General features: G+C 39.7%; 1 long non-coding RNA gene across 1 annotated transcript in view; it reads left to right on the plus strand.

The window, feature by feature from the left end:
* The window catches only part of LOC139136807 (uncharacterized), a 234283-nt gene that overhangs the window by 212844 nt on the left and 2049 nt on the right, over nt 1-19390 (plus strand). The window lies entirely within an intron of this gene.

Below are 19390 nucleotides of genomic sequence, written 5' to 3' on the forward strand. Positions count from 1 at the left end.
AACAGAACTGCTCCCACACTGGTGGCATATCATTCGATAGAAACTTATTTATGCTAATTGATCGTATCATGTGACCTCTGACTTATTTCCAAGTGGGACAGCTCTGCAGATTTTTCGACGCATACCTACCTCTAAAGTCTTATTCTATCGCGAACGCTATGCATATATCGTTGAGATGACAAAAAGAAGTTCAAACTGAATACAGTTACTATACCTTGTGACTATTCAATCAAAGTTATTGCATAATGTTTGTACGATCAAACAAAACTTACAAGAGCTGTATTTTATACAGGTTTTTAAACAGCGCAGAAACTGTTTTCAATCACACGAATTTCCTCAAGTACGACGCTCAAGCATGAAGTCAAACGCATTTCTATCTCCAAAGTCGTTAATCACATTTCTATCTATCAACATGGTTTTGTATTTTCCTGCCGGCCCTTTTCTGTAGCGATCTTGCCACGTGGTCGTTCGTGCGCGACCTTTTATTAGAACTTTGAAAAGCTTTAGAAATTCAGGATAAATTGGAACTTGATGAATCCCCTTTCTTCTACTTTCTTAAGTTTAAGGCTTTTTGTTTTAACACGCTACGCTATAATTAGTTCACAACCGATGCAACTTTTCATTCTATCGCTGCGAAACGTTCCATATAATTTTATGTACGTTGAAGAATTTCGATATAAACACATACCACTGTCCATTTTTAAGATAATTATTATGAGAAGATTGTTGTATATCACGTTTATGATTATGAACAGCTTTAATGCTAGCATTTAAGATCTGCCGGTTAGATAGTATTACAATAAATATATTTGAATTTCATGTCTATGAATATATATCGGTATTTTGTCGTTTCGTGGAAACACAATCGACGTACGGACCCTGTGAGAGGTCTGCGTTAGGATATACAAAGCGGCGAAACTTGAAGAATGCGGGCTCTGTATACTCCTCTACATGTGCATGGGGTTCAAAGCTGATACCACGGTTACACTACCCCAAGGTAGAATGACCGACAAAGTTTTTGGAAGGCGAAAACGTCGACGTTATCCTTGTGCGGAAGTGGAACATATTGAACAGTCTGAGAAAGTGGGAGTCGATTAAAATTCGCTATTTTTGAATTACGTAGGCCTAGTTGAGATTTCGCTCAAGAGTGCGACGAAATCGAAGCTGCCGTGAATTTAACACGTTGAACCGTTATGGTTTTGTTTCGTTTACCAGTATATCGTTGAACTCTTGACGGTGCCCCGCTTTTCATCCGACCACCGGAAACCGCGTGGGGTCCGCATTGTTCTCAACAATGTGGTTAAACCCTTCAAAATAACAGGAGCTATTGAAGGGATTGCGTACTCCAGTATAGCATATCACAATGGACCTGCACACAGCCTATTCATCCGTTATGTTCTCAGTGGATCTCAAAAGTAGGACACGACGTCACCGTATAATCAGGATCGCTTTCAAAGACACCACATTCCGATACTCTGCCGCTTGGGAATTATAACAGAGGATGGTACCCGTATGTGAGCAACTTGTTTCGGACAGGTTGGATATCTTGGACTGCCGTGGTACACATTTCAGAAAGAATCGTTGAAAACAATTGTACTGTATTTCGTTAATTTAAGTTGGAGTGGGAACAGTACAGGATTTATGGGAAATATGGTGTACAATTAATTAAAAAAAACATTTTCTACGCTGTCCATGGCTCGATGGTCAGTTGAAACCGTGAAATAGTGTAGACAAGGACGAGAAAAATATATTTACGACGTATCATGCCACTGAATCAAGGCAAGGGGACAGGTATGTGCATAAAGTGGTAGTTCTAAGAAGAGATGGCCAAAGTGAACGTCGTGCACAGTTTATATTTGAAGAATGTGAGACGATGACACGATCAGCGACACGGAGGTGGACTTTGCCGTTAATGATCGTGAAATCCTCGTTGTTCTAAAGATATTCTGTCATAGTCTCTCCACTGTGTCTATGAATGTGTAATATATTACGTCATTTGTAATACCGCCACCTACACACAATGCCAAGAGCTATGGATTATCTACAAGTTGGGTTTGAGTAGAGGCTGTTGGTTTGATTTGGAGATCTCTGATTCTGTGACTTATTTTTTCTCCTCTTTTCTCCACGGCTTCTGCTCCGAAATGCTATCTGTAACATAATAAATTACTGTTTAACAGATTTACTGACTGTAGTACAGAGATTAGCAAAAAGTTGTATTTCCGAGCTGAAAACAAAAATACACTGTGTCCAGATTCTATGGACGTCGATCACGTTTCGAAAACATCACAGGGGACTTGAAACTGTCTTTTTTGAGATGGTATGTTCCGTAACGTTTCGTAAAACTAACTCTCTCAGGCTCTCTCTCTCTCTCTCTCGTTTCTTAACTTGCCCGTGAAATACACTTATATCACAACATTTATTAGTTAATCGCAGTTCTTTTCTTGTATATTTCTTGGGTCAGAAGTGACCAAAATTTCTTATTTCAAGATTCAGTATGTTGTGTGGTAAGAATGACCACGTGGAATGCTTTACATTAATGACGATGTCGGTTGGTTGTGATCCAATGAAGTCGTAAAATGGAGGAATTTACAGGAACACACAGGCACTTTAAGTTCGTTATTTTTCAAACTTCCCGCCAATTTGTTTGTACATACTTCGTTACGTTTGATTCAAGTACCACGTGACCAGTCACAGCAACGTCTTAAAATTCCTTAAAGCAGCACCTGCTTACGGGAGTGGATTACTTTTTTTCTTCTACCTTTCTTCGGAACAATTAAAATTTCCGCGAAGGTCCGTGGGAAAGTTAGGAATGGATCGTGGCTGGTCATTCATAGGAATACAAAGTCGGAAGTGAAAGTGGTTCCGGTCGAGTGCTTTTCAATGGAAACCATTGAAGCGTTGGTTTGAAGGCGCCTACTGTTGTATGACTTATTACACTAGTACTATTTAGACAGGTTGAATAAGTCTTTTTTTCACTGCCCAAAGTATATATTAGACCATGGCACACGCCTTCGCATGGTAACAACGGCCGGCACACGGGCAGTCACGGGGGTGGATCATTAACATGTGACGGAGTCGTTAAATTACAATCGCTGTGGTTACTCCTTTTATCATAAGCCAAGCCAATGACAAACGACACATAGACAAGGCATGTGTGTGGAAGCACAGGCATGTGTGTGGAATGTCTTTTTTCGGACATTTCATTTTCAAAGACAAAAACCAATACACTGTGTCAAATACCATCACATGCAAATATGCTCACTAATTCCCAGTTCTGTAGAAACTCTGCCCCTTAGCCTACAGGGTTTTACTGGCTGACAAATGTAGTATTTTACCGTAACTGGTTCCTCCCGCCACCAACTGATTACACTTTCTCGTTTTCCCACACTCAAATTATACATCTCAGAAAAACACAAAAGAAGTTATGCCACTTACTGTACAAATGACACCACAATCTACCCTTACCATGAGTTGATGAATTTGAAAAAAATTCTAACGACTTTCCAAATCACTGTAATTATTATAGAAGCGCCTCAGAGTAATAATTGCCAAATTCAAATGTTTGGAATAAACCGTCATCATGGGGTCTAGTAATAACCGCTGTCTATGACCAATTGACCATCCCTGATTGTGTAAATCGCTCCGTTGAAGAAGTTGTATAACCATCGGGGTTTCAAAAGGATTGCCTTTACAGACGTCGTTGTTACTTAAGTGTAAGTGAAAGTTCAAAGTTCGCGCCAAATCGTGTTCATTCAAACCCAGCATTGTACCTCCACAGCGAACTTTATCCACATACTAAGTTGATTTTCTGGCGTAATATAAACTTTAGTTTCGTGCACCAGAATTCAAAAAACTAAAAAGACACGCATATATAATTATCGGCCTTTGTAAAGGTCAATCAAATTCTTAGTTCTTCGACTTTAAAAAAGAGATCGCGCGTTTATGTAACGACCATGCTATATTTAGCCTTGTGTCTTACGTCATGTATTGGTGTACAGAACTGAGGTATTCTCAGGTGCGAGAAATGTAGACGCACACCAAAACGCTCGCATACATGCCTATCGTCTTGATTATATAAAAGTAAATCTGCGATTAGGGCGCATGTTTTGCTGTCATAAATGAGATCCCTTTACCTGTCACAGTAAAATACGTGTCCATGAAATGGGGATTGAATCGGTGTATTACCGGTACGCTTGTAGCTGACTAATCCGGGTTTGGCATCTTTCCTCAACGAAAGTGCACGACTTCCAACTAGGAGTAGAACTATCTTTATTTTATGTCCATGTTACATCTTTCACACACTTGTAATAACCAAAACGACGGTTTATCATCCCCAGCCCGGAATGAGCAGCAAGTTGTTCACAGATCAGAGTTGCAAACAAACCAACGTCGAGCTTCCAAGAGAGTTTCAAGGACACGCTTACATGGGATACGTATGAGGAGAGACTGCGCATTAGACTCTCGCCAGTCGCTTGTACCGCTTGGTCTCGCGTATTGGGTAGCTTCCTGTATTTGCTCGTGCCTTCGGCACTCGCCTCACGCCTTCGGCGCTCGATCGCCTTCGCGTATACGTTGGATTGCTACCGCACTTAATAAAGTGACTCCTGTCAAAAGAAGGCACGAGGGACTGTCGACAGTCTAACTGCGCATTTGAAGTCAGCTTTACGGTCATGGTCAAAGTTTGCTCTGATTCCGTTAGAGTATCAGAATCATAATAAGGGGTTTTCTACGTTGCCATAATTTTGCAGTAGCGGATAATCTGGGAGACACTGTGTGACGAAGAAAGTTAACATAATGTCAATCCAATTGAGGAAAATATGGAATTGAAATGATATTGCTTTTTCACATTTGAATAAACATACCAATGGTAGTTATTTCTTTTATTTGTTCATAATAAAAAATAAATTACAATAATGTGATTTGCACATAAATTGATCCAACCATGACATGCTTTATCTCTGTTTTTTTTAATTTGTTTGAAACGTTCGCAGCACTGTCTCCTCTGAGACTCAAATACTTAAAGATCAAATTAAATTGTTCTGTGTGAATTGTACACAATGAATACTCGTCTTGAGGAAATTGACATGGAAACTGACACTGGCAGGTACAACGAACAAGCAAATAATGTACGTTCTGAAGAGTAAATATTATCTCAGGAAGTAGCACGAACAGCGCCGCTTTGGTGACACTAATATATTTGCCATAGACATATTCCATCAGACAAGAACAACTATTCAGTTGAACTTTCTAATAGCCGCGACAGGAACATGAAATGAAAGGGCCAACAATTTCATACTGCAACTTTCGTCACGTTATCAAGACTTACATACCGCGAACTCAAGGACTGATACACACCTATAATAAATCATTTATGATCGAGTATACCATCTTCACAACCTGATATGTATTTTATCCTACCCACAGTCCCTTCGCTGACGTGTAGTCACGTGATGGGACTCTTCCTTTAACCAAATGTCTGTCCACTGACGTCGTCCGCACACTTTCCTTGAGCAGCAATCGAAAAACTACCAGTATCTCTTTGTTTTATGCATTAATCCGAATCACCCTTTTCGAAGTGAAAGATATCCTGCAGTAATGTATCGCCAAATATTTTCACACCCAATTACTGCATAGGAGAAGCTCGATTTGATTTGTCAAGACAATTGATCTTCAACGACCAGGGCGCTGACAAATATCTTTCTCTTTCGGTTTTGGCGGAAATCGTGTTTTATTTCAAGAGAAAATGAATCGTTGGTTTCGGCATTCAGTTTATCATTATCATATACAAGAAGATCAGAGCGACTTTGCGATCCTCTTTCTCTTACCTTTTAAGGAGTAAACATCTCCCTTGTTAAAATTTCGTTTGAGTTTACCGACGTTATTGTGGATAGCTTTCACTAATCCACCCCAGGTATCAATGGTAGATCAACAGCGCATGCGCTGTGGCAAGTTGAGTCAATTTACCAGTTTCGCAATTACCTGCTAATTAGTTGCGTGGAATTATCACAGTCCGTGTTATGTGCTCGACGAGTATTTCCTATATGGAGACTGTTTCAAGTAAAGTCGACACCAGCGGAGACCGATTAAAACACTATTGAGCCAACAAGTGCCACTGCCATGCGTAATGAGAGAAACACGTAAAAGACAGATTGCTTGGTATCATTGTCGACTTGACGGACTGTAAATGAATTTGTCAAGACTTACAGTAGAAGAGAGACGGGAACGGTCTGATTATGTCTCAGAAATGTTTCGACGTGCGTTGGTTTTTTTTTATTTTGGATACACAAGATTACTGTCAATGTCTATTTTAATGCTGTCGCTTACAATTTCAATCTGTCCATCTTCATGGTTGTCTTTGCATGTCTATCTAATTGTCTCTGCGTCTTCGAAAGATAAATCCGCCATCCACATATTAAATTTCTTGTTAAAGATGTCAATTTTATTGTTGCTTTTAATTTGTGAAAAAATTTAATTGTATGTCACTCTGTCAGTCTGAAGTATTAGCTCTGCTAAGACAAATCATTCTGTACAACTTGCAATGCTATTGTTGACATCCAAAAAGAAATTCTAGTCTCTCTTGATATTGTTGCGGTGTCTGAGTCATTCTGTATGCCCTTTGACCTCTAATACTGGCATTCATGTTTCAAAGGTATAATGCACTATGCTTTATCTTACTTCTATATTCATGAAATTGTCTTTGTGTTTTAAACAGTGATTTTCGTATTATCAAATTTTTATACAAGACAATGGGCCGGAGGTGTTAAACGCAAACAAAGAGTTACCAGTCAATGTTTCCAATATTTCCCCGGAAACATTGTTTATTACTGTGTTTATAGATCGGTACGAAATGAAAACAGAAAAGATACAACTATTTTAGTTTTATCCGTGCAATAATTTTCGTACATTTGCATCGAGTGAAAGTATAGATTGCAAAATATTCAATTTGGGTGCGAGTTTGCTGAAGACGTGAAGATAATTAATGACGAATTCGAAATCACTGACTGAAAATAATTAACAACTAATGACATAACCTGACGTACTTACAAAGTTAGTTTAACATCGAGACGACTCGATCATTCAATATGCAAAGTGTGCCTGCTCGCAGCCTGAACCTAATACATTTTAGACAGTGTCTCGTTAACTTTGTGATGACCCTATCATTTTAAATGCAAATTGTCTTCTTAAGAAAATGCGACTTAGCTGAAAAACACCTTCGAGTGAAGCTGTTCATCGGGTTAGCTTTGTTCAATTTAACGATGTGTTTACTGTAGACAAATCGCGAAGTTTGTGTTCATTTTTCAGGTCAGTGTTTTCTCAGCGTGCACACAGATTGTGTCTAAGAACACAGCAAACACGTCTTTCAAAACGTTTTCAAAGAACCTATCGAACCACAGGCACCTGTCGTAACGACAAAAGCAAATTTTTCAAACCATCCATTGATTATGATCTGTCGGCAGCAGCATAACCAGACTGGCCCCAGTCATTTGGCTTGTCTTGGTATTTAACGGCTGGCAAGTCACGTTCGCCCCACGATCTACGCGACGGTCTGCCAGTGCACATTGCTTTAATTTACTGTTTTGACATTTATATATACCCATAGACTTTGGACAATCCTACAGTATGGCCTATGTATCATATTAGTCGAAGGAAAACAAAAATCAAATAAAACAATAGATATGGTAAAGCAAGTCACTTGTATTATATGTTCATTCTTCTACAATGGATATTTATCTGTCACCTGGTTTTCTTGACATCGAATTTTTGTACAATTCAGTGAAAATGAAATGAATTTATTATTTCTATTAATTAGTTCCAGAGACCAGCTCTGGAACTGTTAGTTTTTGCTCACTTTCCTTCTTTCTTTCTTTCTTTCTTTCTTTCTTTCTTTCTTTCTCTATTTCCGGTTTTACTACCATAGAACATGCTATACACAAATTTTACCTTAATTACCCAGAATGCATTGCGACACGCTTATGACGTCATCGCTCAGCTCTGACGGGTTTTACGGGCATTTCTTGTTTGTTTATTTATTTTTTTTATTTGGCATTGCTCAACTATCATATTGCGTTCAGTTATTAATAATTCTAGCTTTCTTTCGCTTTGTTTTTTGTTGCTTTTTGATTTTATTTTTCTCTAAATACTCGCCGTACGTGGCGCTATACTGTTTCGCCCGAATGCTCATGAGACAACATGGCGGCGTATCGATCGCCTCGCTCCGCACACAGAGACAAAAGTAGCCTTTCCCTAAGTTTACAAGCGCGGCTGGGCACATCGTGTACCTAGGCGAGGTGGGTGTGCTCGAAAACGATGATCAATGCAAAATTTGGACTCAAATCGGCTGTTTTGGCGGAGAACTGCCCGCCGTATTTCTGAGGAGCCACCAGCGGTTTTTCCTATATCAGTCTGCGGGGCTGTGGTGGGAGGCCGTTTAACGCCGGTAACACACAGCCCTGCCATGCAGAGCTAGGCATTCATCATGTTCATAGTGAACATACTGTCTGTCACGCACCGGCATGCGTTGGCTGCACGTAAAAGCAACTCAACTTTCCAAGATCAAATGGTCAGTATCTTGTGAAAACAGCGACATAGCAATGAAAATTGTTTTAGTCTGTGCTTTTAATCAAATGAAAATGCATGTGGCTCAATGTTCAACGGCCGAGGTCCGATGTTTCCTCTCGTCTGATCATCGTCGTAAATGACAGGCCTCTTTACGGCAACAACTCAGCGCTACCCGTCAAGCGATTGATTTTTGGGTAGGTCAGCGGAGCGAAAATTATTGCTGTGGCTCGCGAGAATGTCGTCTGATAAACCCCGGGGGGGTAACTCCATGGCTAATAGTACGGGGAGGCTCCGCACGAACATGGAAACCCAAACTGTTGTGATACCAGTCTTGAGCAAAAAACCTACCCTTTCTGATACCTAGTTGTCGAAACGCAGCTATCTCTTGGCGGGGTAGCGTGGGGTTGACCTTTGACCCGCATAGCAACTCACGCTACCCTGCTAACATACAATACCATACGTATACAGATACGACTCACTCGCCTTGCGTACCAGGGGTACCAACAGTCAAACCGACAGATTGGAAATATTGATGGTAGATCTGGGATGTAGATACATGGGTTTCCAGTGTTGACAGCATGATTTTTTTAACAAATGTCAGTTTGTGTTTAAAACCGGACCCTTTCTCATACCAACACCTCGTGAAAAGTATACCCTTTCTGATACCAAACAGTGCAAAAAAACGACCCCTTTCGCGCGGACCCTCCCCGTATAGCCATCTATGGGAGTTACCCCCCCGGGCTGATAAACATTTCCGTGCGTTGTCGCCTCCGTATGCATCTGTTGCGTTTGTACCGTTCATGTAGGCATTTGTAATCTGTGTACTGTAATTCCCCGGACTGCCTTGCTTTTAGTTGTATTCACAGGTGTCCGGAGTTGCCGCTGTACATGCATAGAGATTCTCTCTATGCATGTACACCGGCAACTCCGACACCTGTGGTTGTATTATGGTGTTTACTGCTATCAGCCCTGAATATTAAAATCCAAAGCACTCTTTCATTCTGCACCTATCTTTGTCACACATTCTCTTGTTTCTTCCGCTGCTCTGGTCTCTGGAACTTCGCTTTTGCTTGCAAATGCTTTCTAGTCTAATTTTGTAATTTCAACACTGTTAGCGAAATTTGGATCAAATATTTGCACTTCTTTAAGACGTCATCTGACACTGTCTTTACGGATGCCTGAATTGAGAATAAAGAAGTACCCTTCAGTTTATTGAGTTATTTGCACGATTTTACCCGGTGGTAATGAACTCAATAATGACGTCTTTCTTACGTCTGCCGAACACCGACAGTGATGACACCAGTGTGTTCTGAATGAAGACTGCACGGACACTTCTGAATTGGACGTCACGGTAGAGTAATCTATGTGATAGCCCACAACTTTCATTTTCCAATCTGAAGTTCAGTGTCATCAACTATTGTTGCATTCTTGTCAACTAATGACATAACTCGACACATTTAAAGACATCTTCTATTTAACACTGTACCGACTCTATCATTCAAAATGCAAACTTTCTTCTAAAGGAATCGTAACCGAGAGGGAAAAACACCTTCTGATCTGTTGTTCATCAAGCCAGCTTTGTTCAATGTAACGACGTGTTTACTATCGACAAATTGTGAAGTATGTGTATGTTTTAAGGTCGGTACTTTCCAAGTAAGCACATGCACTGTGCCGCCAACGACGAAGTGAGCGAAATGAAAGTGCTTCGAGCAAACTGAACGTACAACAAGATAGAATCATTTTATCAGTACTTGCCTCATGATATGAAAGTTTGCCTACGATATACCATGGATGATCTATTTTTACATCCATGGATATACTGTATTGAGCATTGTATTGTAATTATACTTCATTAAAGCTGTATTCTATTTTTCTCTCTAAATCTAATTTTGTGATCCAAGACTTGTATAAAATGTTTTACAGCGACAAAACGCTTATTACATGCATCGATGTAAGTGCAAATCAGTGTTTTAATTTGAAAAGGAACATCCGGGGAGTTAGCGGGCCGGTGAACGATGCACTGATCGGTTCCATGGTAACCCGGTCCAGTGAAGCCTTTCGACATTTTCGACGTCAAAGTAGACGCTTAACGCTAGATGTAAAATATCCATGCGCGCATTTCTATTTTGATTTTCGTTAAAATCTGTTTGATGCTGGTCGATAATTGTAAAATTGTTTGAATTTGGGCTGTATGTAATTAAATTTCATATAGCATTAACTGTGAAAAGGCATGTAATAAAAATATTATTGCCTAAATAAATGGGTTTATGTGCACTCGCAGCAGGAGACAATTTGCCCTCCTGACGTCGGGCAAATTGTCACCTGCTCTCGGGCACGTAAACCCATATATTCAGGCAATTATATATATATATATATATATATATATATATATATATATATATATATATATATATATATATATATATATATATATATATATATATATATATAAGTTCAAGGTCCTCAGCCCATTACACGACACTGTAATAGTTTTTAATCTCATCGGAACAAACTGAAAATATGTAGGGCCGACTCCGACTGCAAAATTACAGTATTTTGATAAACGCTACTGACACCCTGAAGACGCATGTAACAGACTTTTGTGAATACGTTTTGATTTAATTCTGTAATGACGTAACTATCTCTTGATTTTGACTTCATTAATTTTAACACGAAACATAGGCTATATGGTGCGCCGACATTCATTGTCGGATGTAACAGCGCCCGCAACATGTCCTTGTGAAAATATAAACGTGGATTCGGGAACGAGTGGCCGGCGCTTGACAAACCATCAGTTGTTTTGTTTTTGTTTGTTTGTTGTTATTGTTTTTTACTCCTGACTTCCGTGTTCTCATGGTATTGAGGCCTCGATTGTTACGTCACATGGACTGTGGTTACGGAAATCGTGAGAGTGTGCAAGGATACGGAGATGTTGTTTCCAGAATTGCAGGGCCTTGCAGGGATCAGCTGTTTTTAGTGAGGGCGAAAATCTGAAAGAGCAGACAAGTTATGGTCATTGCTTGGTTATACGCTATTTGTTAGTGAACATATGACGCGATTACACACGCTCAAGTCAACAGTTTACAAATTTATTGAAACAGAAATCCTGAACATATGTCATCATTTCAGCAATGCTATGAACCGATAAATATTTGACAATACAAATTCTGTACACGAACGACTGACAAGACCATGGACAGTTCCTCTGAACTGCCAATGATAAGACCATGGAGGTAAGAGACGGATTCCATATTACGTCCATGATGAGACCAACACTCTGTTCTATATTGCAAAAGGCACATAGTACTCTCAGCATGGCCGTTCAGGGTCTCCAAATATGTTGATATTTTAGTACAATCTATCTCGGTCAAAGTCTTATGTAACGGGAGTATCAACAGTACACAAACTATAAGAATTTGCTTTATCATAAAGGTATGTTCTGTCGCTGTCAAAATAACCCGAGAACATCAGCAAGAACGTTTCAGGTTGGCGCCCTCAGATGGTGGTGAACGAAATACTTTCGAAGGGAAGCGAGCTGGTAGCTATGAAGGGGGGGGCGTGAGTGATCCCCGAACTCTGATTCAGAGACATACCAGAATTTAGAGTAAGACTCGTTTGAACAAGATAAATCATACATCATAGAATATGCAATCTTTAATTAACATAAAAGTCGTAAAGAAAGGGCTCATTTGAAATAAGTATGTGTCATTCTATAGAGCCTCTGAAGTTTAACCATTTTATTCTGAACAACGTCACCTATTTTTGAAATATACCAGTTTCTCAATCCAGATATTGATACAACTACTCAAGCTAATATACATCTACAATTTATAATGGGTCACAAAGTCGCCATATGTTCTACTTTCCAAAGTACTTCACAGAGCATGGAGGTAGTCTTTCTTACTACCCCCATGCACAGAGTAGTGTGGATAATATGATAAATGTGTTCTCCACAGCAGACGGTATCTTCGAAACATTTATTTCATTGAGATGCTGCGGTATTCTCGCCATCACCTTGTGTAACACCGTGTTTTGAGAAGAGCGATGTATATTTAAACGTCTAACATGTTGTGCCTTGAGACACAAGAAGCGACGGTGTTTTTTTCGAGCCGTGTTCTTGCCGATGTGTGATTACCTCCTTGTTCGGTCGTTCACATCACATTCTTTCAACAGTAAAACATAAAATTCTCAATGATTAAATAACAAAAGATATTCAAGCTGACAATTCCTTTTGTAAAAACGTGAGAATCGTTCAGAAACGGTCTTTTAGTCAGGTATGTCAAGCAGTTCAATGTTTTGTTTAGTGTTTTTTGGCACGTCTCATGTCATTACATGATATCACACATTATACATTGCAGAACAATAAAGTTGTGAATTATGCTTCTTTGCTCAAGGAAGAAGAGACAGTGTGTCTTTGCAGTGACAGTGCATGGCTGCCCAGGTGTCACTTTGAACACATGGACCAGGGCACGAACGTGTGGGAACGTGAAAATGACCGCGACGCCGATAATTGCGGCGTCCGGGAAGAAAGAAAGAAATACCATGTCACGGTCAAAAGAGTGCGTGATAGCAGTCGTGTCTACACATGAATGTGCTGTCGCTCGCAGACGGCGGGGTTCGGAAAAACTCAAAGGAGTAGAAATTAATGAGTAAAAGACGTCAACCTGGCAAAGGCACTTCCAAAACTATTTGCAGTCATTGTAAAATAATGAGTTCAGTCATCCCACACATTTGCTGACGTGACTCAAACGATTTCACATGGTTAATGACGTCATACCGGGAGACTCAAAACTATGTCCTTTCAAATTTGACATGTCCTGTCTCACACTATAAAAATCCTTGTGATTTTTATGTTTCATGAACCAGGTTGATATATCAACCAAGTTGATATATTTTAGCAACAATTCTCAAATAGTAGAGAAAATATTTTGTTTGCCAGCGTTTCAATTCATATTTTTGAACAACTTGACAAGTCTGAGATTCGTTTGCATTGACAAATACTTTAGTTGCGGACCGTGCTTTACTTTTTGGAACTTGGCAGCGAAAAGAGCCGAACAGACAGCCGACAGATTTTCTTGAACATGAAAAAATATCGTAGTGCTGTCTCTAATGGTAACAAAACGATAGCGTTTGCGTTTTTGAAGTCACTTAATCGGGCATTCCGTCTGTGAATTGACTGCAAACATAGAAAATCAGGCGCCTTTCTTGAGCCTAGAATAGCCCTACGCGCCCTAACATGAACAGTTCGTGCTTTTTCGGGGTGTTAACGTGGCGCAGGCGACGTCACCGACCCGAAGATAATGAGATTTGAATGGCGGGATGGACGCCACAGACGAAAAGTAATTAACGGGATGACATCAAAAAAGATACCGGTGGACAGAGTTCCACACTCCCGGCACTGTGTAACAGTGACACCTGTGCTACGGTCACACCTGTAAATAATTGAACATTTAGAAATAAACGCTTTTTTGGCCACCCACGATAATTCTGTTTCCCAGGGCTGATATGGAGCGTTTAATCGCCTAAAAACGTATACATGTCAACTATTTCGACCCCGATGAGGAACCGCCAACAGTCATTATTTATGAAGCGTGCGTCATCGTAATACCGGACAGGCGGCAAAGACAGCATGACCGAGAATGGCCGAGTATAAGCCTGGATAACACCTTATCAAGTCACCCCTTTGAAAATAAGAATAATATTTTTTCGGTTCTCTTTGAAATTCAAAATTGGCTTTTCAGCAAACACAAAAGTCATTGTTATTCCAGATAACCGTCTCAGAAGACTTACAACCCTTTTCAGAATTAGAGCGCGAAGCCACTGCAGTGAACTGAATTAAAACTGCCTACACTAATTAGTTTCAGCTGTAGCCGTGGCCACTTTGGTGTTGAACAAGGCTACTTGATAAAGCACAGGGTACACAGGCTTGTTGTTTATTTGTGTTTGTTTGTTTGTGTGTATGTTTGTGTTTGTTTATTTGTTATTTTTAATAAAATAACAGCGAAAAGCTGTTTTGTTAATATTTGTCAATAAAGAGCAGTTTATTTGTTTGTTTGTTTATTTATTTGTTTGTTTGTTTGTTGATACGTATTTCCGATGGTTAGGGTTAGGGTTAGGCTTAAGTTAGGGTTAGGGTTAGGGTTAGGGTTAGGGTTAGGGTTAGGCTTAAGTTAGGGTTAGGGTTAGGGTTAGGCCCTAACCCTAACCCTAACTTAAGCCTAACCCTAACCCTAACCATCGGAAATACGTATCAACAAACAAACAAACAAACAAATAAATAAATAAACAAATAAACTGCTCTTTATTGACAATATTTACAAAACAGCTTTTCGCTGTTATTTTATTAAAAATAACAAATAAACAAACACAAACATACACACAAACAAACAAACAAACACAAATAAACAACAAGCCCGTGTACCCTGTGGATAAAGACCAAAAAGTCTGCTTGTACAAAGGCAAAACTAGCTCTGTCTGAGGCTCGAGTTGTAAATGAGAGTTTACGATTGGCACCCTGTGTTCAAGATTAAGATACAATGTAACATTACCATGCACTGGTCCATGTACAAATCTTTTTTATTTCAACTTCCCCAGACAAACTGTCTGCATGGGACATACAATGTTGTCGACTTTGCCACTGGCTACAGCTGAAACTAATTAGTGTGAGCAGTTTTATTGCAGTTCACTGCAGTGGCTTCGCGCTCTAATTCTGAAAAGGGTTGTAAACGGCTTGTCTTGAGATGGGTGGCTGCGATCAGCTTTAATAATCAAAATCAGGCATGCGCAGTCACACACTTTCTCTCCGACAGAACAACCGGCGTCAACCCGACCAAACTCGTTTTCCTCTACGGTGACGTGGCATAAAGCCACAACCGTTCACAGATTTGGAATGTGTCACTACTCCAAATACAGTTGCTAATTTGCTGGTCACAGTTACGAAAAACCGCACTGCAAAATGTCCTGCTCTCATAATTGTACAACCTGATGTAGGGCACATTGACGATACAGAAGCATTTCTGAACGATTTCTTATGAATATTTCATAAATGATTTCATTTCTTATGAATACAAATTCCGCCACAGTACAACGAATCTTTTTCATAGTAGGACAAAATGACAGTGAACTGCAATATAGCAGTCTTCTTCTATTGCGGGGATACCAAAATAACCTGTAACCTTGTCTGCTTCATTGGACAAACCAATGACGAGAAATCTTCTCTTTTCCACACACGGATCAGACTAAAAATAGCATTTAGTATGTTCACATTAGGAATAAAATACCCTCTTATGCAGAGCCGAACATTGGGAACTTTAAGTACTAGGTTAATGGTTTTGATGATTTCGAACAAAGAAACCAATCACTGGTCTTGATACTAAACTGACAAACCAAAGTTTATAATACAAAATCTCTCATAAGCTTATGAGTCTGGTACTGCTGCCGAAGCTGTAGATCAAACCACTAAGACCAATTCAAGGATACTTTGGTAATCTTGAGAAAATCACTGCCGTGAAAACGTCATAATCATCTGCAATGAGAAGATCCATAATAATTGTTCCGTTCAACCATGAAGTTGAAAGGGGCATTCAATGTAAAAATCTCCAAACACAGATATGGCTTACAATGACAATTGTGAGTTACATATACTGCGTATTATCCCGGGTGTACTGCCTGCGTGGGGATCTCCTCAGACATTTTCCTTTCTGTAACGTTTGTCACCGAGTGCACAAAAATTCCTTGATTTCTCTGACGTTATACTTATAAAAAAGGCCGTAAATTCTCTGATCTCTGTACGAGTTCATGACACGTGTCAGTCGGCTGGATGCATCGAGACACCAACATCTTGAAACTTACAATCAGAAGAAATCATAAGATACTATATGCTCCATTGTACCTCAGTCTGGTGAAAGTTTGCCCTAATACGCTTTGAGATAAAGTCCTAACGGTTGTATAGATGTACAACGTTTTACGTTGAGAAGTCTCCTATAACTATACGACCTGTTCGTAGGGAAAATACTGACTATTAAATTAAAAATACATTGTTTCCGCTTAACACACTGCAACACTTCATTTTCCATGGTTTTTGACCGGCGTGTTGCAAATAAATATATTGTAAATGAACAATAAAGTTGCACATGAGCAAACGCCGCAATGGGCAAGTCCCTTTAAATTAGCCCTGAGGTAAGATCTATTTGACGTGCTTGTGCTTACTTTTCTCTTTCTTTCACCAAATTCCCATCATTTCCATTGTACACAGTGTTATTGACGACCAATCAGCTTATGACACTGTGTTTACATTATCATATGTAACTATAGCCCCATCAAGTTGCTGTAATTCGCCATTATCGGTCTCAGTCGTAACATGGACATCCATGGTCGTATAAACACGATAAATACGTTCAGGCCGATTACTCAGTGATCCTGCAAAGTATTAGGTTTTAATATTTTTGTTCGTTTTTTTTCTACGGTCTTCGTTATGAAAGGGTCGTTGTAGCATTGAGGGGGATTTATCGTTTGAAATCTCAGATAAAAGGAATATCGTAATCCGAGGGATTGTCCCTGTCGAAGAAAAAATGACACTGACAATCGGCTGATGTAACCGATTTGAAATCGGAGAATGCCTGTCTCGTAAGCGATTACTGAGAATAGCGATATGGAAGGTTACAATGTGAGGGTTGTGTTGGTAACGTCTCAATCCTACAAGACAGAGTCTGCGCAAAGAGGGTATGATGTAACGGGCGATGATGCCAGCGTACGTCAACGAAGAAGGAGATATACGAATGTTAGCTTGAAAGCTGGTAGATTTATTGACCTAAGACATATAGACTTCGGTCACTGATGTCGGTGTGTGGACATCCAACGACATGATACCTACTTTAAAGTGTATTGAAGCAGCAACAAAAATAGCTAGAGTTTTTACGATCAATTAAAAGGGGTTTCAACTACCTGAGTTTAGACAAAACACACCGTATATCAGATGTGAAACATTGTATACAAGCTTGGAATTAATCCATGCTTATTCAAAAACATTGATCAAAATACGGTGTGTTAGATTTGCAACGCCACCGTAAATCTAAGTTTGGATAAGTAATGAAAGTTGTAAGCCTGTTCTTACAAACTATAAACTCAATCCCTAAGGTCAGGTACATGGGGAGGGAAGGAAAGTTGGTTGCGATATTTTACGAAGTATCGTATAGAGATGTAGGCCATCTAAGAAAGTACATGATAAAATACGAAACCTAGGCTTAGGGATCACAGAAGGGCCAAAGCATTGCTGTGAAAGATATTTCAGTCCTCCTATAGTGTTTCTAGTTCTAGTTCTAGTTCCGGAAAGTTGAGCAGCAATGTTCGGTTATTCAGTGCATGTTTTTCAATACAATGATATTTCAGCGCGTTCCGTAGTTTCCATGGCAATACTGTACAAATACACGTATAATGAGTGGTCATGGTAAGTGTACAAAGAGTCTTGAATTTGTTGACATCATTCGCCCTGCAGCTGCAGCTTATAAAAGATAGTACGATCGTCAGACAAAAACTTGACCGCATTCTCTTGTGTATAGAAATGTAGGAAGTGGACAATAGTATCAAAGTTAATTGCATGCCTTTACACAAGGTCATTGGACCTATCTATCGATATGAAACAATGGTCCGGTTAATTTCAAGTTCAAAGCGAACACAGTCAAAAGCATGACTAACAGGTTTAAAGGGACGCCGCTTTAAATTGGCGCGTAATGCCCGCGTGCTGATTTCGCGGATTTTTAATAATGACACTATCGCGGTTAAAAACAACGGGGCGACGAAAACAACAATTCTATGTGAAAATTTCGCGGGGAAACCTCCCCTCCCCCTGAGACATTGATTTCTAAAGACAATACAACGCGTCCTGACACAGTAACATGAGATGATAATGGTTTTCACAACGCGGGTGTCAATTATGTGGCAAAAGAAACAAGCCTGTAATTTTGGTGCTAAAAAGCAACATACGATTGTATGTTACAGATGCTCAACACGACACAACATTTCGGGTATTGTTGACAAAATGTCCTCAAAACAGGTAACAACGGCAGATATTTGAAACCTGCTTTCCACGACGCTCACATATCAAGCATCTGTGTTTATAGTGTCTGCGTTACATGGGAAGTCTTGACGAAATCGATTGTAGCAAGAAAATCAACGGTGTTTGACTTGATCGTCTGCCTTTGACACCTCGATTACTATACTACAAACTGAGAAATCACTTGGAAGACAGGAAGTTTGAATCCGTGGTGCTTTCCTTGTCTTGCTGCAACAACAACCTGGATCAAACTTTCATTTTCTTTTCTATGTATGACGATAAATTCCACGTTTTATTTGTCTTGATAATACTGATTACGTTAGTTTATATTCTAAATGATTTTTGATAAATCAAGTCGAGGTATTTCACGGCTTTATTCACAGAAAGTAGAGGAAGTTTGGCTTTACTATGTTATGTTTCTACCGTTACGAAGCTGATTACATGAACTTCCATGCAGGGAACAACTTTTTCATGCAGTATGTACATGTCGTAAACAGTACTAGCAATATCGCCGGAGCAATGGCATAGAGGGCGCAGGTAGGTGGGAAACCGCGCAGTAATTTTCAGATATCTTCTGAGGAGAGTCTGCACCCTTGGAAACCTATTTATCAACTTCGTGACTACAGCTAAATATTTATGATCAGCGGAAGCGTAAATAATTCAGTCAAAACATTTAGAAACACGAACAGTTTACAGTTTACATCCTTTGATTGAGATTTATGTCCTGCTGACCGTTCCCTTCACCGTGCACCATGGAGATGCAAAAATGTCAGTTGACCA

This window comes from Ptychodera flava, chromosome 7 (genome assembly GCF_041260155.1).
Source record: "Ptychodera flava strain L36383 chromosome 7, AS_Pfla_20210202, whole genome shotgun sequence".
Classification (NCBI taxonomy): domain Eukaryota; kingdom Metazoa; phylum Hemichordata; class Enteropneusta; family Ptychoderidae; genus Ptychodera; species Ptychodera flava.